We start from the raw sequence: 23,396 nt of genomic DNA, 5'->3' as shown, positions 1-23,396 counted from the left end.
GTAGGAGAAAGGGTCCCGAGATAGAATTTAAAGTGAAAAGGTTGTGGAAGGACCGGTATGCCTGGGTGGAAGAAGAAACACCCGTGTGAGCTTTGTGTCATATCACTGCCGAGTGATGGCAGATCCGTTTGTTATTTTTAATAAAGCTCGTTCCTTCGTTCGTTATTTTTAATAAATATAGTTTTGGCCTGTTGTTAATTTTATTAATGATTGTGTGTTGTAATAAAGTTTTATGATGTCCCAAGTAGTGCAGGGGTATTGGACCCCTCCGTGCTTGGATTATTGTAACAGATTATATTTTCTATCAATAGATGCCTGCCGCGCATTGCGGTTTTCTCGAAGTAAGGGGAATGTATGTGTCGGGGGATCGTGGATAGATAAATATAGGGGAAGGTTGTTTGTGGAGGGTCAGAAATGTTGCTCACCTTGATTGGACACTTCAAGCAAGTTTCAGTATCCTAAGGGGGACTGAAAGGATTCGCAAATTTCATGTCTCCCCGAAGATTTACTTTTGGTTTATTAAAGAAACCCTGGTAGGACGGAGTTTAAAATCCAGGGAACAACAAGGTATTCGAAGCCAGACGAGATGGTAATAGGCCCGTGGAGACAAAAGGCAGCTGAGATTAGGTGTGAAGTGTACTGGCAGGTAAGAGACAGCTGCCAGGTGAGAGAGAGAAACAAAAGGAAAGGAAGGGGGGGGGAAAGGAGGACCCAAAACAAAGGGGTGGAAAAAATTATAAGTAAAAAAGTAATAGGGGCCGAGGCTATGATCTGAAATTGTTGAACTGATACTGAGTCCGGAATGCTGCAAAGTGCCGAGTCCGGAATGCTGCAAAGTGCCTAGTCGGAAGATGAGTTGCTGTTCCTCGAGTTTACGTTGAGCTTCCGTGGAACAATACAAGAGGCCAAGGACGGTGAGGTCCGAGTGGGAATGGAGCGGTGAATTAAAATGACAGGCGACCGGAAGCTCGGGGTCACCCTTACGGACTGAATGGAGGTGTTCCGCAAAGCGGTCACCCAATCTGCGTTTGGTCTCCCCAATGTAGAGGAGACCGCATCGTGAGCAGTGAATACAGTATACTAGATTGCAAGAAGTACAAGTAAATCGCTGTTTCACCTGGAAGGGGTGTTTGGGGCCCTGGACAGTGGGAAGGGGGGAGGTATAGAGGCAGGTGTTACATCTCCTGCGCTTGCATGGGAAGGTGCCAGGTTGTAGAAGTGCCTTACTTCTTAGCTCTGGGTAATGACTCAATACACTCTTGGATTCGTCAGACGGACAGGCCTTTTATTTCTCTTGCAAGGGGAATCAGCAAGCTCCACTCAAGGGGTGAGGCTACTATTCCAATGATACAGCGTAAGCGTTCCATATTTATACAGTGTAACAAACAAGTTTAATTGACATTCCTTTGTTCCTCAATCAGGATACATTTTAGATTAATCATTAGGTCTTATGACATATTGACAGAAGGATCCTGGACACATAAGTCAACGGTTAAGATATAACAGGATATGAATCGTGTAACCGGAGGTCCTCCTTAATCTTAATCATGTATCTGGGAGGCTAGGTTTGCTTACGGTCACAAGTTGTCAGGTCACTGGTTACATCAAAGGAACTCTTTATTTCACTTCTACATTCTCATTAGGTGGGCAGACATCTGTTCTTGGCTGTAATCTGAGTACGTGCAATAGCTCTAGTTACACATCGACACTTGCCCAGTGTCAAGTCTGAAAACTTTTACCCGGCAAGCACTTGAAATTAACCCCTTATATCATGTAGATTTCCTCATTCCCCCCTTTTGTCCTTTCTAAGGACAATCTATTTCGCTAAGTTTAAGAAACTCTACATCAAAGGTCTCACCCTTAATATCCTCATAATCAGACATCATTGGTACTGGAGGAGTTGACGTTAATAAGGAAAGGACTTTTGTACACAATACTTTTAAACAACCAATCAATAACCTAATTAAAATTATTATCATCACAATTGCGATTAAGGCTTCCAAAATTTGCTTTCCTAGTGCTCCTCCCCATCCTGAAATCTAATCCCACATGGACCACGGTTCAGGTTGATGTAGTTTCTCTACAGCCTCCTTTATGTGGTTTACCAGGTTGGTGATATTCTCTGAGCTATCTGGGATATAGGTGCAACATTCGGTTTTTATGATTGCACATGTGCCCCCTTCTTTTGCCAACAAATAGTCCAGAGCCATGCGGTTTTGTAAGGCAACAGTGCGCAAAGCCACCATTTCTGCATTTACATCACTAAGAGCATCAGCAGTATCATTGGCTATTTGTTCCAACACTGCTGCCATGTTTATAGATTCTCTTGCTAACTTCCCTGTTCCATACCAGGGAAATGCTATAGCAAAGAACCTTTCAGTTTCTGTAATGGCTCGTTTTGCTCGTGTCCCAGGGTGGCTATCCAAAGATGAAATATGATGTATATAGGGCACTTCATATCCCAAATAACATGACCCAGTCCAACTTTGTGGTAACCAAGGGTATGCTCTGTGCCCACAGATGAAATAGGTGTTATTATAGGCTTCAAATTTGTTCCATATCTGGTGCAAATAACTCATGTATACAAAGGTATTAACATGATGATAGTTATGCTTATTTAACAGTCTTCCACCTCTCCCTCCTTGTTTCTTAGCGGTCCTATTAATTTTTCTTTTCTGAGTAATTGATGTTGAAACGAGGGGTTGTGTAAAAGGATTATCACAAAACATTGACTTAGCTGTCAGGGCCAGTCTGCCTCTCGAATTACCATTACAGATAACCCCTCCGTTCGCAGTTCTGTCACTTGGTAATACAGTATCAGGGCATGTGACCCATAGCTTATCAAGCCTTTGTCCACTATCTTCTTCTACTATCTTACCCTAAGATTTAGGGGTTGATACGGGGGTACCTGCATAGTGTGGTCCTGGAGCTGGACTTTCATGGTCTCATTATAACATATAATATAAAAGAGATTTTTGGTTAAAAGTACACATTCTTTTATGCATGGTTTGCCTTGCAGAGGATCTGGGTAAATCCATATGGCAGTTTCAATTATTGTTGAACAGTCTTGTTAAAGTCCAAATCCAGTTCATCTTGGCAGTGTATCGTCTTCAACTGATGCCTTCTTACAATGGGACGCATGTATCCATGTTGGTCGCTCCTTTACTTTCACAGCGGTGTTTGTGGTCAGGAGTACTTGGAAGGGTCCCTCAAATCTGGGTTGAAGGCTATTCTTTCACTTGAAGATTTTTATGTAGACGTTATCTCCTGGCTCGAAAGTATGGCACTTTCCTTCAGCGGGATCGACCTGGGCTTCCTTCACCTGTTGATGGAAACTAGAAATGCATTTGGTTAGTACAATGTAATAACTCAACATATCTTCCTCCATTTTATGAATGTCCATTTGTTTAGCTGTTAAAGGTGCCGAAAAGGGCAATCTTTGTGGTCTTCCCATGACGATCTCGTGAGGCGACAATCCTGTAGTTCTGTTGGTAGCAGACCGCATTGTCATTAAAGCTATGGGTAACAGATCAACCCATTTAAGTCCAGTTTCTTTACACAGTTTTGCAAGCTTGTTTTTCAGCATCCCGTTATATCTTTCCACTAGTTCAGCCGACTGTGGATGATAACTGCAATGGAGGTGCTGGTTAATCTGTAAGGCTTTGCATAGTTCCTTAATCACTGTTCCCGTAAAATGGGACCCATTGTCACTTGACAGTTTTGCTGGTATCCCAAAGCGAGGTACAATGTCCTTCAATAAACATTTAGCAACAGTAGTGGCGTCACTCTTTCTACAAGGAAACGCTTCAATCCATCTTGAAAACATATCAACAATAACTAATACATATTTAAAGCTCATACACACAGGTAGTTCAATAAAATCCATTTGCAAGTGTACAAAAGGGCCCATGGGGTTTGGGTGGGATGCGGGCTGTACCTTCTTTATTTTCCCTGCATTCATGGTTTGGCAGATAGTACAATTTTCACATATTTGTTTTGCCAGCTTTGAGATTCCCGGTGCATACCAGGTCTTGAGGATATAGTCCGCCATCCCCCCTTTGCCCGCATGGGTGAATTTATTAACACATCGGGCAATTGGTGATAGTAATGATTTGGGTGCCACCATGCGACCGTCATGATGAACCCATAAGCCGTCAGTGTTTTTAAAACAATGAATAACAACCCATTCCTTTACTTCATCAGAACTGGCCCTATCTTGATGGGTCAGCACATCATCTAAGGATGGGGGCTGCGGTATCTCTGGCTTTTCCCTAACAGGGAAGGCTGAAACTTGTCGTTCAGTACTTGATATAGCTACTGACTTAGCAGCGCTATCTGCAGCAGCGTTTCCAAGCGCAACCTTGTCCAAATGCCCCGTGTGCGCTTGGCACTTAATAATTGCAATCTGTTTACGTCTCTGAATAGCTAGTAAAAGATTTTGCACTTCTTGTGCATTTTTAATCTGGGTTCCCGAGGAAGTCAGGTAACCGCGAATTTTCCAAATTTGTCATGCTCATGTCTGGTTATTTCTGAATAATTCAATATCCATTGTCTACAATAGCCAGTCATTCCTAGAAAATGCTTCATTTCTCTTTTAGTTTTTGGCAACGATATGTTGCAAACGACCTTTATTCTATCTGGCGTTAACTCCCTGTTTTAACAATGATTCCATCACTGGCTCAATTCCTTTTTCTGCTTTCTCTGACAATGGATACTGTGACCTTTTGGGTAATGGTGCAGCTGGATTAATTGTAACTTTATAGGGCTGTGCAGTCTAATAGTTAGGAGGTATTTTAAATTTAAAAATGGCTGATAATCTTGTCCTGTTTTGTCATAGCAGGCCGTGCAGTGCAATTTTGGATGCCATTTCCCTAGTTTCAGGGATTCCTGGTATTGTTTTATGGAGCTTGTAATGAACCCCCATGCTCCTAACAGACTGATAAGTTTGGGACTCAAACTTGGGTCGGCAATTTCCCATGCATAAAGAACAGGGTGTTTTATTTCTGTTACTGGGTACTCATATGCCTTATCTACTTGGATTTCTACCACTACTCCTGATAGGGAGCAAATGATTGTAGCATTCATTTTGCACAGCAAGTCTCTTCCACATAAATTCATAGAGACATCTCCTGATAACAGAAAGGAGTGTTCTTCCTCAAATTCTTCTACTTTTACTGTGAGGGGAGTCGATTGATTCAAGCGTTGTAGTATTCCAGCCAATCCAGCTATCGGGGTCTTTTTCCCATTAATAGGCATTCCTTCAGAATATCCTTTCCCTAGCACTGAAAAGGTTGCTCCTGTATCTACTAAAATGACATAGGTCTCCCAGCTATTTGCATTTTAATTTCAGGTTCGCTGCATGAATTTAAAGAAACAACGGGCATTTGGTGGTCTGTGGCGCTTGGGGCTGCTGGTGTCAGTCAGTAATTCTGATCTCTATTTCTCCTAAATCCCTGTCCGTTTGTAGGGTAACCTCCTGACTGGTCTGAAAAAGGGTTATGGACAGTGAAATTAGGACCTTTATTCTCTAACGGAGGTCCATTATTGGAGGTTTTGGTCTGACGATTTTTCGCAGGGCATTGGTTTGCCCAATGTCCGGGTTGTCCGCAATTGTAACAATTACCAGATCGTCCATACCCTCTTACTCTACCACGTCTTCCTCTATATTCCCCTCTATTCATCCTTCTATCATTACCTTGTTATCCTACCATAATAGAGGAGAAAGGTGTTTCTTCGGGGTAATCTTTTTTTTTCTTCTGACTCAACAAACATAGAGGCAGTCTTTTTATCTGGCTGTTCTCTATTTCTCTTGTCCGTTAAACATTCCTCGAGGCAAGTAATTCTTTCTATGTTAAATGAACCATCTGAGGGAAAGGGTCTAGTCTTATTTACAGTCCATTTGGACCAGTTCGGTGGGTGATCAATGGATGATTGACCAGTTCTTTAACATAAAGGCTGCTGGCGAGCCTTTCTCGGGTGGCTTACTGGTGCTAGCACCCATTGTAGCAGCTTAAATGGTTCACTTAAAACAATCTAAACTCCCGTGACAATCCGTGATCTGCGTTGTACGCCCCTACAGATCAGATTAATAAACTATACATACGTATCAAAATTACAGTCACATCCAATCTTCTTGGTCTTTACTTCAAATCAGTGTCACAAAGTCCTTGACCATTTGTCACTCCGAGTGCCTTCAGAGTTTCGGCGCCTACTTTATGGTCCCGGCCTTCACGTGGGGCATTTGCCCTCTTAATAACCGGCCTGAGGCTAGGCGACTGAAACTCAGCACTTCCCGACTGAATTTAGTCAACTGACTGCAACAAGGTTTTTTTTAAAAATATTTACAACACATTAAGACATATCCTTATGCTTTAAAACTCGAGGGTTCTCAACCCTCGTGGAAGGTATTTCTAACTGGGGAAAATACTGAATCCACAATAGCTTAGTGGATCATGTAAAAGACATCACTATTTTCTCAACCATACATTCCGCCGTGGGACTCACTTCCCCGGCTTGGGTCTTTTTCAACCCCTTCTGCAGTTTTTTTTCAGCTTAAATATTTTAGTTAAAACATACAACAATTCCGTAACACTCTATGATCTGCGTGGGACGCCTCTACAGATCAGACATGACTAAACATTAATACATATGACAATAAACAATGAACAATACACTTGTTAAACAACAACCAAAGTGTTACTAAATCCCCAACCTATGCAGCCTTACTGGACAAAGTTGATTGATAATAACAAGTAGTTAAATACTCACTCTCATAAACATTAAACATTGACACTGTGTTTCAGACAATCGCCCACTCTTCTTCCCTCTACCTTACTCCCTTTAGCCAAATTTTTTAGCAAAAAGGGCCTTCAATTTGTCCCAACTAACTTCACCCACACTCTCTCCTTCTACCCTACTCCCTTTATGGAACCTTGCTAGTTCAATTTCCAGTAAATCGCTAGCTCCTTAGTTAATCAAATTCCTGACTTAACCTTCTCTCTCTGGTACCTTTATACAGTCCTTTTCTGCACGATCCTGTTCGCGGGGCGTCAGCGCCTCATGGCTGGTCCTCTGTTCCGTTTCTGAAAGGGAAGCAGTCACAACGGCAGTTTAACCTCCGAACCTTGTGAGTCAATTACCCGATGGCAGTACTGTCCAATGGAATAAACAGACTATGCGCAGCTATGCTTCTGGCAGGAAAAGTCCCAAAAATGTGGCAAAACACCACCTTCGGCCGATGGGATTTTCCCAACCGAGCAATGTACTCGGCGTCTGTTAACTCACCAATTGGTACAGCAAGCCATCTCGGTGGGACCTCCAAATTGTAGAAGTGCCTTACTTCTTAGCTCTGGGTAATGACTCAATACACTCTTGGATTCGTCAGACGGACAGGCCTTTTATTTCTCTTGCAAGGGGAATCAGCAAGCTCCACTCAAGGGGTGAGGCTACTATTCCAATGATACAGCGTAAGCGTTCCATATTTATACAGTGTAACAAACAAGTTTAATTGACATTCCTTTGTTCCTCAATCAGGATACATTTTAGATTAATCATTAGGTCTTATGACATATTGACAGAAGGATCCTGGACACATAAGTCAACGGTTAAGATATAACAGGATATGAATCGTGTAACCGGAGGTCCTCCTTAATCTTAATCATGTATCTGGGAGGCTAGGTTTGCTTACGGTCACAAGTTGTCAGGTCACTGGTTACATCAAAGGAACTCTTTATTTCACTTCTACACTCTCATTAGGTGGGCAGACATCTGTTCTTGGCTGTAATCTGAGTACGTGCAATAGCTCTAGTTACACATCAACACTTGCCCAGTGTCAAGTCTGAAAACTTTTACCCAGCAAGCACTTGAAATTAACCCCTTATATCATGTAGACTTCCTCAAGGTGAAGGGGAAGGGCTGTTTGGATTGATAAGGGTGTCTCGGAGGGAGCGGTCCCTACGGAATGCTGAAAGGGGAGGGGAGGGGAAGATGTGTTTGGTGGTGGGATCACTTTGGAGGTAGCGGAAATGGCGGAGGATGATCCTTTGAATGTGGAGGCTGGTGGGGTGAAAGGTGAGGACAAGGGGAACCCTATCGTGGTTCTGGGAGGGAGGGGCAGGGGTGAGGGCAGAAGTGCGGGAGATAGAACGGACACGGTCGAGGGCCGTGTTGACCACGGTATAGGGGAATCCTCAATTGCAGAAAAAGGAAGACATGTCGGAAGCACTGGTGTGGAAGGTGGCATCGTCGGAGCAGATACCGCGGAGACGGAGAAACTGGGAGAATGGAATAGAGTCCTTACAGGAGGCGGGGTGGGAGGAAGTGTAGTCCAGGTAGCTGTGGGAGCCAGTGGGCTTGTAGTGAATATTGGTTGATAATCTATCCCCAGAGATGGAGACGGAGAAGTCGAGGAAGGGAAGGGAAGAGTCAGAGATGGACCATGTGAAGGTGAGGGAAGGGTGGAAATTGGAGGCAAAGTGAATGAAATTGTCTAGTTCGGGGCGAGAGCAGGAAATGGCACCGATACAGTCATCAATGTATCGGAAAAAGAGGTGAGGGAGGGGACCTGAGTAGGACTGGAACAAAGATTGTTCCACATAGCCCACAAAAAGGTAGGCATAGCTAGGACCCATGCGGGTACCCATAGCAACACCTTTGATTTGGAGGAAATGAGTGGAGTTAAAGGAGAAGTTGTTCAATGTGAGAACAAGTTCAGCCAGGTGGAGGAGGGTGGTGGTGGATGGGGACTGGTCGGGCCTCTGTTCAAGGAAGAAGCGGAGCGCCCTCAGGCCATCCTGGTGGGGGATGGAGGTGTAGCGGGATTGTACGTCCATGGTGAAAAGGAAGCGGTTGGGGCCAGGAAACTGGAAACTGTTAAAGTGGCGGAGGGCGTCCGAAGAGTTGCGGATGTAGGTGGGAAGAGACTGGACAAGGGGAGAAAAGATAGATTCGAGATAGGAAGAGATAAGTTCTGTGGGGCAAGAACAGGCTGAAACTATGGGTCTACCAGGGCAGTCCTGTTTGTGGACCTTTGGGAAGGAGGTAGAAGCGGGCTGTGCGGGTTTGGGGAACTATGAGGTTGGTGGCAGCGGGGGGAAGATCTCCAGAGGAGATGAGGTCAGTGACCGTCTTGGAAATGGTGGTTTGATGTTCGGTAGTGGGGCCATGGTCCAGGTGGAGATAGGAGGAGGTGCCGGAGAGTTGGCGCTCAGCTTCCGCTAGGTAGAGGTCTGTACACCAAACAACAACAGCACCACCCTTGTCAGCGGGTTTAATGACAATGTCAGGGTTGGATCTAAGAGAATGGAGTGCTGCAAGTTCAGAGGGAGGTAGGTTGGAGTGAGTGAGGGGAGCAGAGAAATGGAGACGGCCGATGTCACGGCGGCAGTTAGCGATGAAAAGATCTAGAGAGGATAAGAGGCCAGGGGGAGGGGTCCAGGTAGAACGGGAATTCTGCAAGCGGGAGAAAGGGTCAGTCGTGCGGGGGGAAGACTCCTGGCCAAAGAAGTGGGCACGGAGCCGAAGGCGGCGGAAAAAGAGCTCAACATCGTGCCGAGCTCGAAATTCATTGAGGTGGAGGCGTAAGGGGATGAAGCTCAGGCCTTTGCTGAGGACTGATCATTCGGGGTCAGAGAGTGGAAGGTCAGAGGGGATAGTGAAAATGCGGCAGGGGGTGAGATTGGGAGAAGGGGGGGTCAGAGGAAAGTGAAGGGGAAGAAGGTTCCGGAGGGGCGTTGGTGTCCAAGAGTTGATGAAGCTTGCGATCATCGGGTGCGCACTTCCGTCCATCGAGGAGATCTTCCAGACCAGGTGCCGGAACAAGGCCCGCTCCATCATCCAGGACCCCAATCACCCTGGGCACAAACTGTTCTCCCTCCTGTGGTCCGGACGTCGGTACCGCAGCATCTGAACCAGGACCAGCAGGTTTAAGAACAGTTTCTATCCACAGGCAGTGCACCTACTGAACTGCTAATCGCACTGCCCCATATATTATAGTTATATGTTTATGTAAATATATATATTATATTCATATTACCATATATTTATCATATTACATTACTATTATTTCCAGTGGTAATTGAGGCTTTTTTGTACTATTCATCATATCCTGCAACTTGGACTGTTATTGCTATACTTTTTGCTTATTTGCTTATTGTTTTTATTTATACTTATTTTTATTTTTTTGCTTTTATATTATATGCTTGTATTGTGGGAGTGAGTGGGGAGTAAGCATTCCATTGTACTAGTTACATATGGCAATAAAGTGATCTTGAATCTTGAATCTTGAATCTTGAAAGGAAGAGAAAAAGTTTTTTGTTGAAGCGTCGGATGAGTCGAAGGACAAAATGGAACTGTGGACCCGGACAGCTTTGAGATAGAGTGCGCCGGTGTTGCTGAAGAGAGAGGTCGAGAGTGTTCATGTGGCGACGCATGGCGTTGAGCATGGATCTCAGGATGCGGCGAGAGCAGTAGTTCGAGGAATGATGAATATCTTGGAGATATTTGTAATCCTGGGTGGATCCGAAACACGAAGGGTGGAAGTTGAGTTGGAATCCACGTGGAATAAGTCGGAACCAGAGACAGTTGCTGAGGAAAATGATGTGGCTGTGAAACCGAGTCTTGGCAGATACCTGATCAAACACGAGAAGGGAGACTGAAAGTAATGAAGAAGAATAAGGTTGAAGAGCCAAACGGAGACCCCGTCGAAGAGAAGAGCAGAACTTCTTCAAGGTAGGCATTCCTAGAAGAGATGTGGCAGTGAACCAAACACTAGTACGATAGCAAAATACTGCAGATGCTGGAAATCCGAAATAACAACAGAAAATGCTGGAAAAACTCAGCAGGTCAGGCAACATCCGTGGAGAGAAATTTGAGTTGACGTTTTGGGCCGAAACCCTTCTTCAAAACTGGAAAGAAAATAAAATAGATCGAAGGCAAGGCTGCGATCGAACAAAAGAGACAATAAAAGGTATTCGAAGCAGTTGTGTCTGTGTGTTAATAGAGACACTGAAGGCAGGAGTTGGTTTCACAGGTGTTTACTGAACAAAGTCTGGAGGTGAACTAACAGATACAACACAATATACAGGCTTATATAGCCCGAGTGGCATTTACTGGCATTACAGTACACAGGGGGCTCTTAAAGGCACATACACTACAATTCCTCCCCTTTTAGCCAACCAGTACATAATATTTTAAGTAATCATTAATTACATATTACAAGAACAATAATCTACACATTGCTGCAGTTAATCAATTATAAGTCAGTCTCTCTGGAGGCTTCCTGACTCGGTCCGGATAACGCCTCGGTGGTGTAGTAGTTTCTGGTGGTGTAGTAGGTTCTTTTGGCAAGGCTGATTCGGCTTGAATGCCAGTGTCGGGTTCATCTGGTTCCAGTATCACCGGATCGGAGGTAGATACTATGGGTATCTCTACTTCATCATTAGGCGTATAGAGTTGTGGTGTAGGTTGTCCCTTTTCGGATGACTCTATGATTTGGTCAGCATGGCGCCTTATTATGCTTTCTCCAATGTCCACGGTATACATCAGCGGTCCTAGTCGTGTGCAAATAGTTCCAGGCTGCCATTTCTCGGTACGGTAGTCCCGGGCCAAAACTTGTTGACCTATCTGGAAGGTTCTAGTTGGCCTTTCATTCATGCCTTGAAATTGCCGGTTCTCCACGTCCCTTCTGATGTTTGGCTTGATCAAATCCAGCCGGCATCTTAGGCTTCTATTGAAGAACATCATGGCGGGAGTTTGGTTTGTAACCATATGTGTTGCATTCCTGTATGCAAACAAGAAGTTATCCACCTTATGCTGAAGTTTTATGTCTTCATTACCCATGGCCTTTATGGCCTTCTTGAAGGTCTGGACAAACCTTTCAGCCAATCCATTGGTGGCGGGATGGTATGGGGCGGACGTGTAGTGCTTAACCCCATTGTTTTTTAAGAACTTCCTGAATTCTTCGGACACAAATTGCGGTCCATTATCAGAACAGATCTGTTCAGGCAGCCCATTCCTGGCAAATATGGTCCTTAATACTGTGATGGTTTTTTCCGTGGTGGTGGAGGACATCTTTGTTACCTCCAGCCACTTGGAGTGTGCATCAACCGCGATTAAGAACATTGGCCTAGAAATTCACTATGGCCCCGCCAGCTGGCTAACGGCCAAAAGTTAGCGCTGGGCGCGGAGCCATGTGCGACCGTCCGATATTCACTTTTTGCGCCCCAAGTCGGAACCGGCCGCTATTCCAGGGTGTGCCCGCCCCCGCTTGGGGCGCTGAAACTGAATTTCAGCGCTCTAAGTGCCGCTGCGCCACCCAATGCGGTGCGGCAGGCTGCAGTACTGCAGGCCTCCTCCTTCTCTTAAGGTGGAGGTGCCTGCAACGGGGAGATCGCCGCTGGATTGTGCCGGCAAATGAGCCCGGCACCACGGAGAAGTGCCAGGCTCGCGGAAAGGAGCCGGCATTGCCGCGGGGGGGGGGGTGGAGGAGGCCGGGGAAGGAGGTGCGGGCAGGCAGCCGCCGAAAAAGCGGCCGGCCGCACCTCCACCTTAAAGTGCCCCAGTAGCGCAGCAGTACGGCCCCGTTTTTCAATCGCTGTTTGCGGCCGCTGCAGAAGAGGCGGCCGCAACTAAATATGGGGTTTGGGCCGGAAGCGGGGCGGAACCGGGGCACTGCGCACACCGATGACGTCATCGGTGTCGGCGCAGCGCTACCGGCTACCACCGCCATTACCGCAGCGCTGAATATCAACGCACCCTCTTACACTGGCGCAGAAACCCTATTCGGGTGGTAACTGGGCGCAAAGCCCACTGAATTTCTAGCCCATTGAGTCCATAAATGGACCAGCAAAGTCGATGTGTACCCTTTGCCATGGAAATGAGGGCCACTCCCATGGATGTAGAGGGGCTTGTGGTGGAGCGTTTTGGACCTTCTGGCATCCTTGGCAGCTCTTGGTCATTTCTTCAATGTCTCCATCGATACCTGGCCACCATACAAACGCCCTGGCTAGGTTCTTCATTTTCACTCCACCCAGATGCCCCTCGTGAAGCTCCTTTAGAACTTTATCCTGGAATCACCACTCTGGATCCACACATCAAGGTTCCTCGGCACACTGACAGCTGTTCTCTTCTTTGCGAGAATGCTGGCAACAGTGGTTCGCCATGTGCTGGCCATCCCTTCACTGTTAAATCGTAGATTCGTGAGAGAGTCGGGTCATTTCTCGTTTCCCTTTCAATGGCAGAATTTGTTACTGGTAGACATTCGACTATGGTAGAGTGGAACATCTCCACTGGGTCTACTGTAGGTGCCTCTTCTACCGTTGGTAACGGTAGGCGCGATAAACCATCAGCATTCCTATGCTGTTTTGATCCTTTGTATTCTATGTTATATTGGTGTGCCCCTAGAAAAAGGGACCACCTCTGTAGCCTTTGCGCTGTCATAATGGGAACACCCTTTTTAGGGTTGAATATGGAGATGAGGGGTTGATGGTCAGTCAACAAGGTAAATTTTTGTCCGTGTAGGTAATGGTTGAATTTCTTCACTCCCCATACCAGGCTGACTGCTTCCCTGTCGATTTGGGCATAGTTACGCTCAGCTGAGTTCAATGAGCGTGACGCAAAAGCTATCGGCCGTTCCGAGCCATCAGGGAATCTATGCGATAATACCGCTCCTACGCCATAAGGGGATGCATTGCATGCCAGTCTGATTGGCAGTGATGGGTTGTAATGAGCCAAAACTTCCTTGGACGTGATTAAGTCTTTGCATTTATGGAAGGCACGTTTACAGTCTTCGCTCCATTTCCAAATTACTCCTGTTTGTAGCAGTTCATTAAGAGGGTGCAGAAGAGTTGATAAGTTCGGTAAAAATTTATGATAGTTGATATACCTATCAATTTATCCAATGAAAAGCGACGAGTTAAGAAAGTAACTATAGGTTTTTATTGGCTAAATAACAGAGCCCACCCTCGTGGGTGATCGGATCCAACAAGGAGGAATACCAGCCAGTCGACCACCTTTATACCTGGGCAGGTAGGTGGAGCCGTGGGCGGAGTCAGCAGTGGTCAGCCCAGGTATAACAGCGTGACAAGAGGCGACCTCGTATAGTGATACAACAGTGTGAACAGTGATAACCATAGAGTAGCGATATAACAGTGATAACTATAGTGTAACGATAGTGAACGATAAAAGTGGTTTACCACATTCACCCCTTGTTTAGATTTGAGTCCGGCGGGGTGAAGTGTACTACCAGTTCTGGTATGTTAGTCTGTCCGGAGGCCTCGTAAGCCTTTCTGATCATCGCAGCGGCGGTGTTGCATTATCCGGTGTTAATGCTGGTGTCTGCGTGGTCGGCGAAGGCTCGTGGGGTTCCGGCATGCCGTCTACCTCGGGTGGCATTGGGGGGTGGTGGGGGGGGGGTAACGGTGGTGTCTCAGGAGTGCCCAAGGGTGCGAGGTCTCGTAAGGAGACTGTGTCCTCCCGCCCGTCTGGGTATGCCACATAGGCGTACTGGGGGTTGGCGTGCAGGAGGTTCACCCTCTCGACCAGGGAGTCCGTTTTATGGGCCCTCACATGCTTTCGCAGCAGGACGGGCCCCGGGGAGGTCAGCCAGGTTGGTAGCGTGGTTCCTGTAGTCGACTTCCTGGGGAAAACAAACATTCGTTCATGGGGGGTGGCGTTAATGGCAGTGCACAGTAGTGACCGGATGGAATGCAGCGCTGCCGGGAGGACTTCCTGCCAGCGGGAAGTTGGGAGGCCCTTAGACTTTAAGGCTAAGAGGACGGCCTGCCATACCGTCGCGTTCTCTCTTTCCACCTGCCCGTTCCCTCGGGGGTTGTAGCTGGTGGTCCTGCTTGCAGCGATACCTCTCACTAGTAGGAACTGACGGAGTTCCTCGCTCATGAAGGAGGAGCCCCGGTCACTATGTATATAGTTTGGGAACCCGAACAAGGCGAAGAGGTCGTTCAGGCATTTAATGACCGTGGTACTGGTCATGTCTGGGCAGGGGAAGGCAAAGGGGAAACGGGAGTACTCATCAACAATGTTGAGGAAGTACACATTGCGGTCAGAGGACGGGAGGGGCCCCTTAAAGTCGATGCTCTGGCGCTCGAAGGGGCGGGTGGCCTTGATCAGGCTTGCTCTGTCCGGCCTAAAGAAGTGCGGTTTGCACTCGACACAGGTCTGGCAGTTCCTGGTCATGGTCCTGACCTCCTCGATGGAGTAGGGCAGGTTGCGGGCCTTAATGAAGTGGTAAAGTCTGGTGACTCCGGGGTGGCAGAGGTCGTTGTGGAGGGTCTGAAGTCTATCAATATGCGCGCTGGCGCATGTAATTCGTGAAAGAGCATCAGGGGGTTCGTTCAGCTTACCTGGCCGGTACAAGATATCATGATCATAGGTGGAGAGCTCGATTCTCCACCTCCAGATCTTGTCATTCTTGATTTTGCCCCTCAGCTTGTTATTAAACATAAAAGCGACCGAACGCTGGTCGGTGAGGAGGGTAAATCGTTTGCCTGCCAGGTAATGCCTCCAGCATCGTACCGCCTCCACAATCGCCTGGGCCTCCTTCTCGACCGATGAGTGTCGGATCTCAGGGCCCTGTAGGGTCCTTGAGAAGAAGGCCACCGGTCTCCCCTCCTGGTTAAGGGTAGCGGCTAGGGCGAAGTCGGATGCATCGCTCTCCACTTGGAAGGGGATGGACTCATCCACTGCATGCATTGTGGCCTTGGCAATGTCTCCCTTAATGAGGGAGAAGGCTGCGCACGCTTCCTCCGTAAGGGGGAAGGATGTGGACTTCATGAGGGGTCTGGCTTTGTCCGCATAATTGGGCACCCATTGGGCATAGTAGGCGAAGAGCCCCAGGGTTCTCTTTAGTGCCTTTGGACAGTGGGGGAGGGGTAGCTCCATGAGGGGGCGCATTCTTTCGGGGTCGGGGCCGATGACTCCGTTCTCTACTACACAGCCGAGGATGGCAAGGCGCGAGGTGTTAAACACACATTTCTCCTTATTGTAGGTGAGGTTCAGCCGTTGGGCCGTACGGAGGAATCTCTCCAGATTAACGTCATGGTCCTGCCGGTCGCGGCCGCAGATGGTGACGTTATCTAGGTAGGGGAACGTGGCGTGCAGCCCATTCTGGTCAACCATCTGGTCCATCTCCCTTTGGAAGACCGAAACCCCATTGGTGACGCCGAAGGGAACCCTAAGGAAGTGGTAGAGGCGGCCATTCGCCTCGAAGGCGGTATACTGGCGGTCCTCAGGGCGGATAGGGAGTTGGTGGTAGGCCGACTTAAGGTCGATGGTCGAGAATACTCGGTATTGTGCGATCTGATTGACCATATCAGATATGCGGGGAAGGGGGTATGCGTCCAGCTGGGTGTACCTGTTTATGGTCTGGCTGTAGTCGATGACCAGGCGGTTTTTATTGCCGGTCTTAACGACCACGACCTGGGCACGCCAGGGGCTGGTGCTCCCCTCGATGGTGCCCTCCTTCAGGAGACGCTGCACCTCGGAGCTAATGAAAGCTCTGTCCCCGGCGCTGTACCGCCTGCTCTTGGTAGCGACGGGTTTGCAGTCGGGGGTGAGGTTAGCGAACAGGGAAAGTGGCAGGACCTTGAGGGTGGATAGGCCGCAGGTGTTACGCGGTGGGCGGTTTAAAATCTGTTGGTTGTCGACTGTGAGTGGGGGGAGGGGTCTGCCGTATGCTAGCGTGACGCTTTGGAGGTGGGATTGGAAGTCTAGACCTAGTAGGACGGCAGCGCATAGCTGGGGCAGGACGAGGAGTTTAAAATTTTTATACCCCGTGCCCTTAACCGACAGGGTCACAACACAGTAGCCGCTGATGTCTGTGGTGTGGGACCTCGATGCCATCGAGATCCGGTTGCGCGTTGGCCGGACAGTGAGGGAGTAGTGGCTCACCGTGTCTGGGTGGATGAAACTCTCCGTGCTTCCGCTGTCGAACAGGCAGGTCGTGGCGTGGCCGTTTACTTTGATGTCCATCATGGACTTGGACAGGTGGTGCGGGCGGGCTTGGTCCAGTGTGACGGAGGCTAGTGTATAGCTGAGCGAGTTGCTGTTGTCTGCGGGTGAGGCAGTGGTCGGGTCTGGAGGCACGGTGGCGGTGGTGGGTAAAATGGCGGCGCCCACGAGGTTGGACAAAATGGCGGAGAAGATGGCTGCCCCCACAACTCACATGAGGCACTGCTGGTGTCGGTTGCCTGGATCAAAGATGGCCGCCCCCATGACTCACATGTGGGGATGCTGGCCTCTGTGGCCTTGATGGAAGATGGCCGCCCCCACAGCTCGCATGAGGCACTGCTGGCCTCTGTTGATCTCACTCTGCAGGCCTTTGCAAAGTGGCCTTTCTTCAGGCAGCTCGAGCAGGTCGCGTTTCTGGCTGGGCAGCGCGCCCTCGGGTGTTTCGCCTGGCCGCAGAAGAAGCAGCCGGTGGCCCGATCGCGGGGGTCCGATGTCGCAGCCGGTAGCCGGGGTGGCGGTCCCGATCGGGTCCGGGACGCCGACGCTGAGGTAGGTCCCAGGGGGGGTGCTGCGGGGGGTATTGCGGTCGGGGCCGGTCCCGAGTCCCAGGGTCGCAAATTACAGTACCTGGAATATGCCTCGAGGTCCCGATGGGCCACTTCTAGGGAGCGAGCGAGGGCTGCAGCTTTGTCCAGGTCAAGGTCCTTTGCTTCAAGCAGTCTTTGCCGTGAGTAGTCGGACCGCAGGCCTTTCACGAAGGCATCGCGGACATTGTCTTCAGTATTTTCTGCCGCCGTTACCGCTTTAAAGTTACAGTCCCTGCCGAGTGCTTGTAGCGCCTGTAAAAATTCATCTACAGACTCTCCTGGCTGTTGCGGGCGGGATCTTAGGAGGTGTCTGGCATACATGGAATTTACCGGGCTCTGGTACTGTCGTTTCAGCCGGTTGATGGCGTCCTCGTATGTTTTAAGGTCCCGGATGAGTGCGAATACTTTAGGGCTCACTTGGGCGGTCAGAACTCTTAGCTTGGATTTCTGAGGCACGCCGGATTCTCCCAGGTAGGACTCGAAACAGCTCAGCCAGTGTTCGAAGTCAAGGGCTGAGTTTGCTGCCTGTGGGTTTAGATCCAGGTACGGTGGTCGGAGGGCTCGCAGCCAAGCCGGCTGCTGTGGCTGTTGTAGCTGGGCGTCTGGCTGGTCGTTTGGCTGCTCGTCTGGCTGCTCGTTTGGCTGCTCAAGTAACGACATTTTAAAATTTAGCCAATAAAATTGATATACCTATCAATTTATCCAATGATAAATAACAGAGCCCACCCTCGTGGGTGATCGGATCCAACAAGGAGGAATACCAGCCAGTCGACCACCTTTATACCTGGGCAGGTAGGTGGAGCCGTAGGCGGAGTCAGCAGTGGTCAGCCAAGGTATAACAGCGTGACAAGAGGCGACCTCGTATAGTGATACAACAGTGTGAACAGTGATAACCATAGAGTAACGATATAACAGTGATAACTATAGTGTAACGATAGTGAACGATAAAAGTGGTTTACCACATTAGTAATTTATTAATCCCAGGAACGACCTTAATTGTGAAACATTTTCAGGTGCTGGGGCTTTTATGACTGCTTCAATTTTTTCAGGTGACTTATGCAACCCTTCCTTATTAATTATGTGGCCACAATATATTTGATTCTGGAAAAATTCGCACTTGGGGCGATTTGCTTGTAGGCCCCGTTCTCTCAGCCTAGTGAGCACCTGCTCCAAATTGGCAAGGTGCTCGTTGTCGTTTTCTCCTGTTACAAGGATGTCGTCTAGGTAGCATTGAGTCCCCGGAATCCCTTGGAGGACTTGCTCCATAGCTCTTTGCCAGATAGCTGGAGCTGATACTACTCCGAAAACCAGTCGATTGTACTGGTACAGGCCTTTGTGTGTATTTATCGTGAGATACTTTTTAGAGGCCTCTTCAACCTCCATCTGTAGATATGCCTGTGCCAAGTCAATTTTGGTGAAACGTTTCCCTCCGGATAGTGAGGCGAAAATATCTTCTATCCTCGGAAGAGGATACTGTACCGTGTGAAGGACCGGGTTTACAGTCACCTTGAAGTCGCCACAGATGCAAATTTTTCTCTGTTCTTCAGATTTATCATTATTCAACGTTTTCTTCATGACCGGGACGATGGGTGTTGCCCACTCGCTCCAATCTATCTTGGATAATACGCCTGCCTTTTCCAAATTCTCCAGCTCTGCCTCGACTGCTGGACGAATTGCGTATGGCACCGGCCTTGCCTTAAAAAACTTGGGAATTGCCACATCTTCCACTTTTATTGAGGCGGTGATGCCTTTCAAGGTTCCTAGTTTCTCTTGAAACACTTCTTTGGTGTTGGCCAAGATGTCTTTTAATCGTTCAGGTATGACATCATCATCATTTTTTTCCTAACTGGTCACCGTCAGTGCCTGAATGGAGTGCCAGTCTAAACGTATCTTCCTGATCCATTCACGTCCCAACAGCGGTGGACCACCATCTTGTAGAATGTATAAATACAACTTCTGTATTTCCTTGCCGTTGTATACAACAGGCACCCTTATTTTTCCTTTGGGGTATACTTTCTGCCCCGTATATGTTTTCAAGATAATGGATGTGTCTTTTAAAGGTATATGCGGAATTAGCCGCTCGTAATCCCGTCGATTTATGACGGTCAGAGCTGATCCTGTATCTAGCTCCATTTTAACTGGGGACCCTGCTATCGTGAGGGTAACCCAAATGGTCTGGTAATCTTCTTTGGCAATTACATTATGTAATTTGAGACAGATTAGTCTCTTGTTTCCGGAGTCGCTATCGCTCTTCTGGTCTTCGGAGCTACTGTCCGTCATCATTTGTACCTTTCTGTACTTTTCTTTATTGATTTTTTTTTTCCTGTCCGTGGATTTTTTTTTTCCAGATCGGCATACCCGTGCAATGTGTCCAATCTTTCCGCATTGCCTGCATGCTTTGTCCTTGAACCAGCAGTCCCTCTGGTCATGGGTGGATCTGCCGCAGCGATAACATCTCTCGAAACCCTGTGTCATTTCATGGGTGCCGAAGTCCTGTGTCTTTTGTTATATCTCTGCAGCTCCTCTTGCGGCTGCTTCGTATGATACAGCCATACTGAAAGCCTTGTCCAGTGTCAAATCTTTCTCAGAAAGCAGCCTTTTCTGTGTTCCTTCACTTAGGAGACCGCAGACGAATTTGTCTCGAAGATAATCTGCCAGTCCTGCCCCAAATTGGCAGTGCTTTGATAGCTTTCTTAATTCGGTGAGGTAATCAGCATTACTTTCATTCTTGTGCGGATTCCTCTTGAAGAATTTGAATCGTTCCGCTATCAACAGCGGTGTTGGGTTGAAGTGCTCCTGTAGGGTATCAACAATTTCCTTAAAATTCTTGTCCTTTGGTTTGGCTGGAGTGATTAAGTTTCGTAACAGCCCGTATGTCTTTGTGCCCATTAGATTTAGAAGTACTGATGCCTTTTTATCATTTTCTATTCCATTTGCGGTGCAATATACCTCCACTCTTTCCACATGTGGTCCAATCCTCTATATCGTTATCAAAAGCATCAATATTGCCAGCCTTAGGCATCCTGGAAAAAAAATGGCGCTTCCCGCGCTTTTCTTTCTTTCCTGCAGAAAAGATATGGCGCTTCCCATGCTTTCCCGCCGCTGCTGCTGCTGACAACGCTGTTTTCCGCGGTTTTTTAATTTTTAAAATTTTTATTTACAGGCGGAGACTCGTTCCCACCGGACTCTCTCTGCTAGGTCCGAACGCCGACCTGCTTTGCAGCGCCGGCTGTCTCCCGAGTGCTCCCCCCCCGTCTGTTTCTGCTTGCCTCCGCCTTCGCTGCTTGGCCTCGCTGCAGAGCCAGCCGATGGAGCCCCAGCCCACCGCCCAGGAAGGATAATTGCAGTACCTGCCACCAGCTCGGCTAGCTGGTGAAACCACAGCTTTTTTTTTCTTGCTTTTCTTCGACTTTGGACGTCTGAGGAATCGATGTCCTTGAGGTGCTGCCGAATTGCAGGTAAGTCCGTTTCCAATTCGTCGCCACTGTTGTGTCCGTGTGTTAATAGAGACACTGAAGGCAGGAGTTGGTTTCACAGGTGTTTACTGAACAAAGTCTAGAGGTGAACTAACTGATACAACACAATATACAGGCTTATATAGCCCGAGTGGCCATTACCGGCATTACAGTACACAGGGGGCTCTTAAAGGCACATACACTACAGAAGCCAGACGAGATGGTAATAGGCCCGTGGAGACAAAAAACAGCTGAGATTAGGTGTAAAGTTTACTGGCAGATAAGAGCCAGCTGCCAGGTGAGAGAGAGAAACAAAAGGAAAGGGGGGGGGGGCGGGGGCAGGAAGGAGGACCCAAAACAAAGGGGTGGAAAAAATTATAAGTAAAAAAGTAATAGGGGCCGAGGTTATGATCTGAAATTGTTGAACTCGATATTGAGTCCGGAAGGCTGCAAAGTGCCTAGTCGGAAGATGAGTTGCTGTTCCTCGAGTTTACGTTGAGCTTCCGTGGAACAATACAAGAGGCCAAGGATGGTGAGGTCCGAGTGGGAATGGAGCGGTGAATTAAAATGACAGGCAACCGGAAGCTCGGGGTCACCCTGACGGACTGAACGGAGGTGTTCCGCAAAGCGGTCACCCAATCTGTGTTTGGTCTCCCCAATGTAGAGGAGACCGCATCATGAGCAGCGAATACAGTATACTAGATTGCAAGAAGTACAAGTAAATTGCTGTTTCACCTGGAAGGGGTGTTTGGGGCCCTGGACAGTGGGAAGGGGGGAGGTATAGGGGCAGGTGTTACATCTCCTGCGCTTGCACGGGAAGGTGCCAGGCAAAGGGGAAGGGCTGTTTAGGGTGATAGAGGAGTGGACTAGGGTGTCTTGGAGGGAGCGGTCCCTACGGAATGCTGAAAGGGGAGGGGAGGGGAAGATGTGTTTGGTGGTGGGATCACTTTGGAGGTAGCGGAAATGGCGGAGGATGATCCGTTGAATGTGGAGGCTGGTGGGGTGAAAGGTGAGGACAAGGGGAACCCTATCGTGGTTCCGGGAGGGAGGGGCAGGGGTGAGGGCAGAAGTGCGGGAGATAGAATGGACACGGTCGAGGGCCGTGTCGACCACGGTAGAGGGGAATCTTCGGTTGCAGAAAAAGGAAGACATGTCGGAAGCACTGGTGTGGAAGGTGGCATCGTCGGAGCAGATATGGCGGAGACGGAGAAACTGGGAGAATGGAATAGAGTCCTTACAGGAGGCGGGGTGGGAGGAAGTGTAGTCCAGGTAGCTGTGGGAGTCAGTGGGCTTGTAGTGAATATTGGTTGATAATCTATCCCCAGAGATGGAGACGGAGAAGTCGAGGAAGGGAAGGGATGAGTCAGAGATGGACCATGTGAAGGTGAGGGAAGGGTGGAAATTGGAGGCAAAGTGAATGAAATTGTCTAGTTCGGGGCGAGAGCAGGAAACGGCACCAATATCGGAAAAAGAGGTGAGGGAGGGGACCTGAGTAGGACTGGAACAAAGATTTTTCCACATAGCCTACGAAAAGGCAGGCGTAGCTAGGACCCATGCGGGTACCCATAGCAGCACCTTTGATTTGGAGGAAATGAGTGGAGTTAAAGGAGAAGATAACCTAGATAGGTGTAAAAGGTGGAAGTTAAGGGGAATTGCTGAAGTGCCATTTTAGTCATTTTCCCTCGATGTGTCCGTTTCTCCTCCCCCGTTAAGTGTAATTGTGCTGCATCCAGTGATTTTCTTTGTATAGTAATCGTTCTCTACTTTAATAAACATTGGTTTTCTTTGCACTGAACCACTGGTCTCGTTTGTCTATATTGCTACTTGTAAATAAGTCCGGTGCTCAGAACCAAAGGGGAAGCGATTCGAACCGCACGGGGCTGGGGCAGCTCAGGCAAATGACTGACTGAGCAGACACAAACCCCAAACCAAAACCCCCTACATAACCAATAATGGAGGTAGCTCGCTGATCAATGTGTTACTTTTTATTGAAAGGCACGTTAAACCCGTAACAATATGACAGAAGAGTGTATATCATGTAGGATTCTGTCTCTGTAGGAGCAAGTATATTAGTCAGGATTAACAAATGACTTGGTAAATACAGAGAGGGTGATCACATTTCTGTAAAGATGGAGTGATAGGATTGTTTTTCCAATCAGCTGGATTCTCTCACCACGGTCGCTCTTGCGAGTTGATCACAGGTATCGTCTTTCTATGTTTGGTTCTGAAATAAGAGCACTGTCACACTGGTATTGATCAGGAGTTCTCTAGGTGAGCACACTGGTACAAAAAAGTACAAGAATTACAGAGTATTTGCCCTAACCACAAAAAAAATTATACTTGATGTCAATGTGGATTTGGGGCAGCAGAGTAAAATATGAAAATGCTG

At 48.0% G+C, this 23,396-nt stretch overlaps 1 long non-coding RNA gene across 1 annotated transcript; it reads right to left on the bottom strand.

Annotated features, from left to right (window-relative positions):
* Positions 1-2,904: 2,904 nt before the first annotated feature.
* On the bottom strand, positions 2,905-7,346 carry LOC147121961 (uncharacterized). The gene is made up of 3 exons (XR_015077654.1): positions 7,285-7,346; positions 7,009-7,082; positions 2,905-3,335 (listed from the first exon to the last, which is right to left on the bottom strand). It is a non-coding gene; the product is annotated as an uncharacterized LOC147121961 (long non-coding RNA).
* Between the last annotated feature and the right edge of the window lie 16,050 nt (positions 7,347-23,396).

This window comes from Somniosus microcephalus, chromosome 3 (genome assembly GCF_052327205.1).
Source record: "Somniosus microcephalus isolate GS21.2 chromosome 3, FLI_Smic_1.0, whole genome shotgun sequence".
NCBI lineage: Eukaryota > Metazoa > Chordata > Chondrichthyes > Squaliformes > Somniosidae > Somniosus > Somniosus microcephalus.
This window is presented reverse-complemented; position numbering and strand designations above follow the sequence as displayed.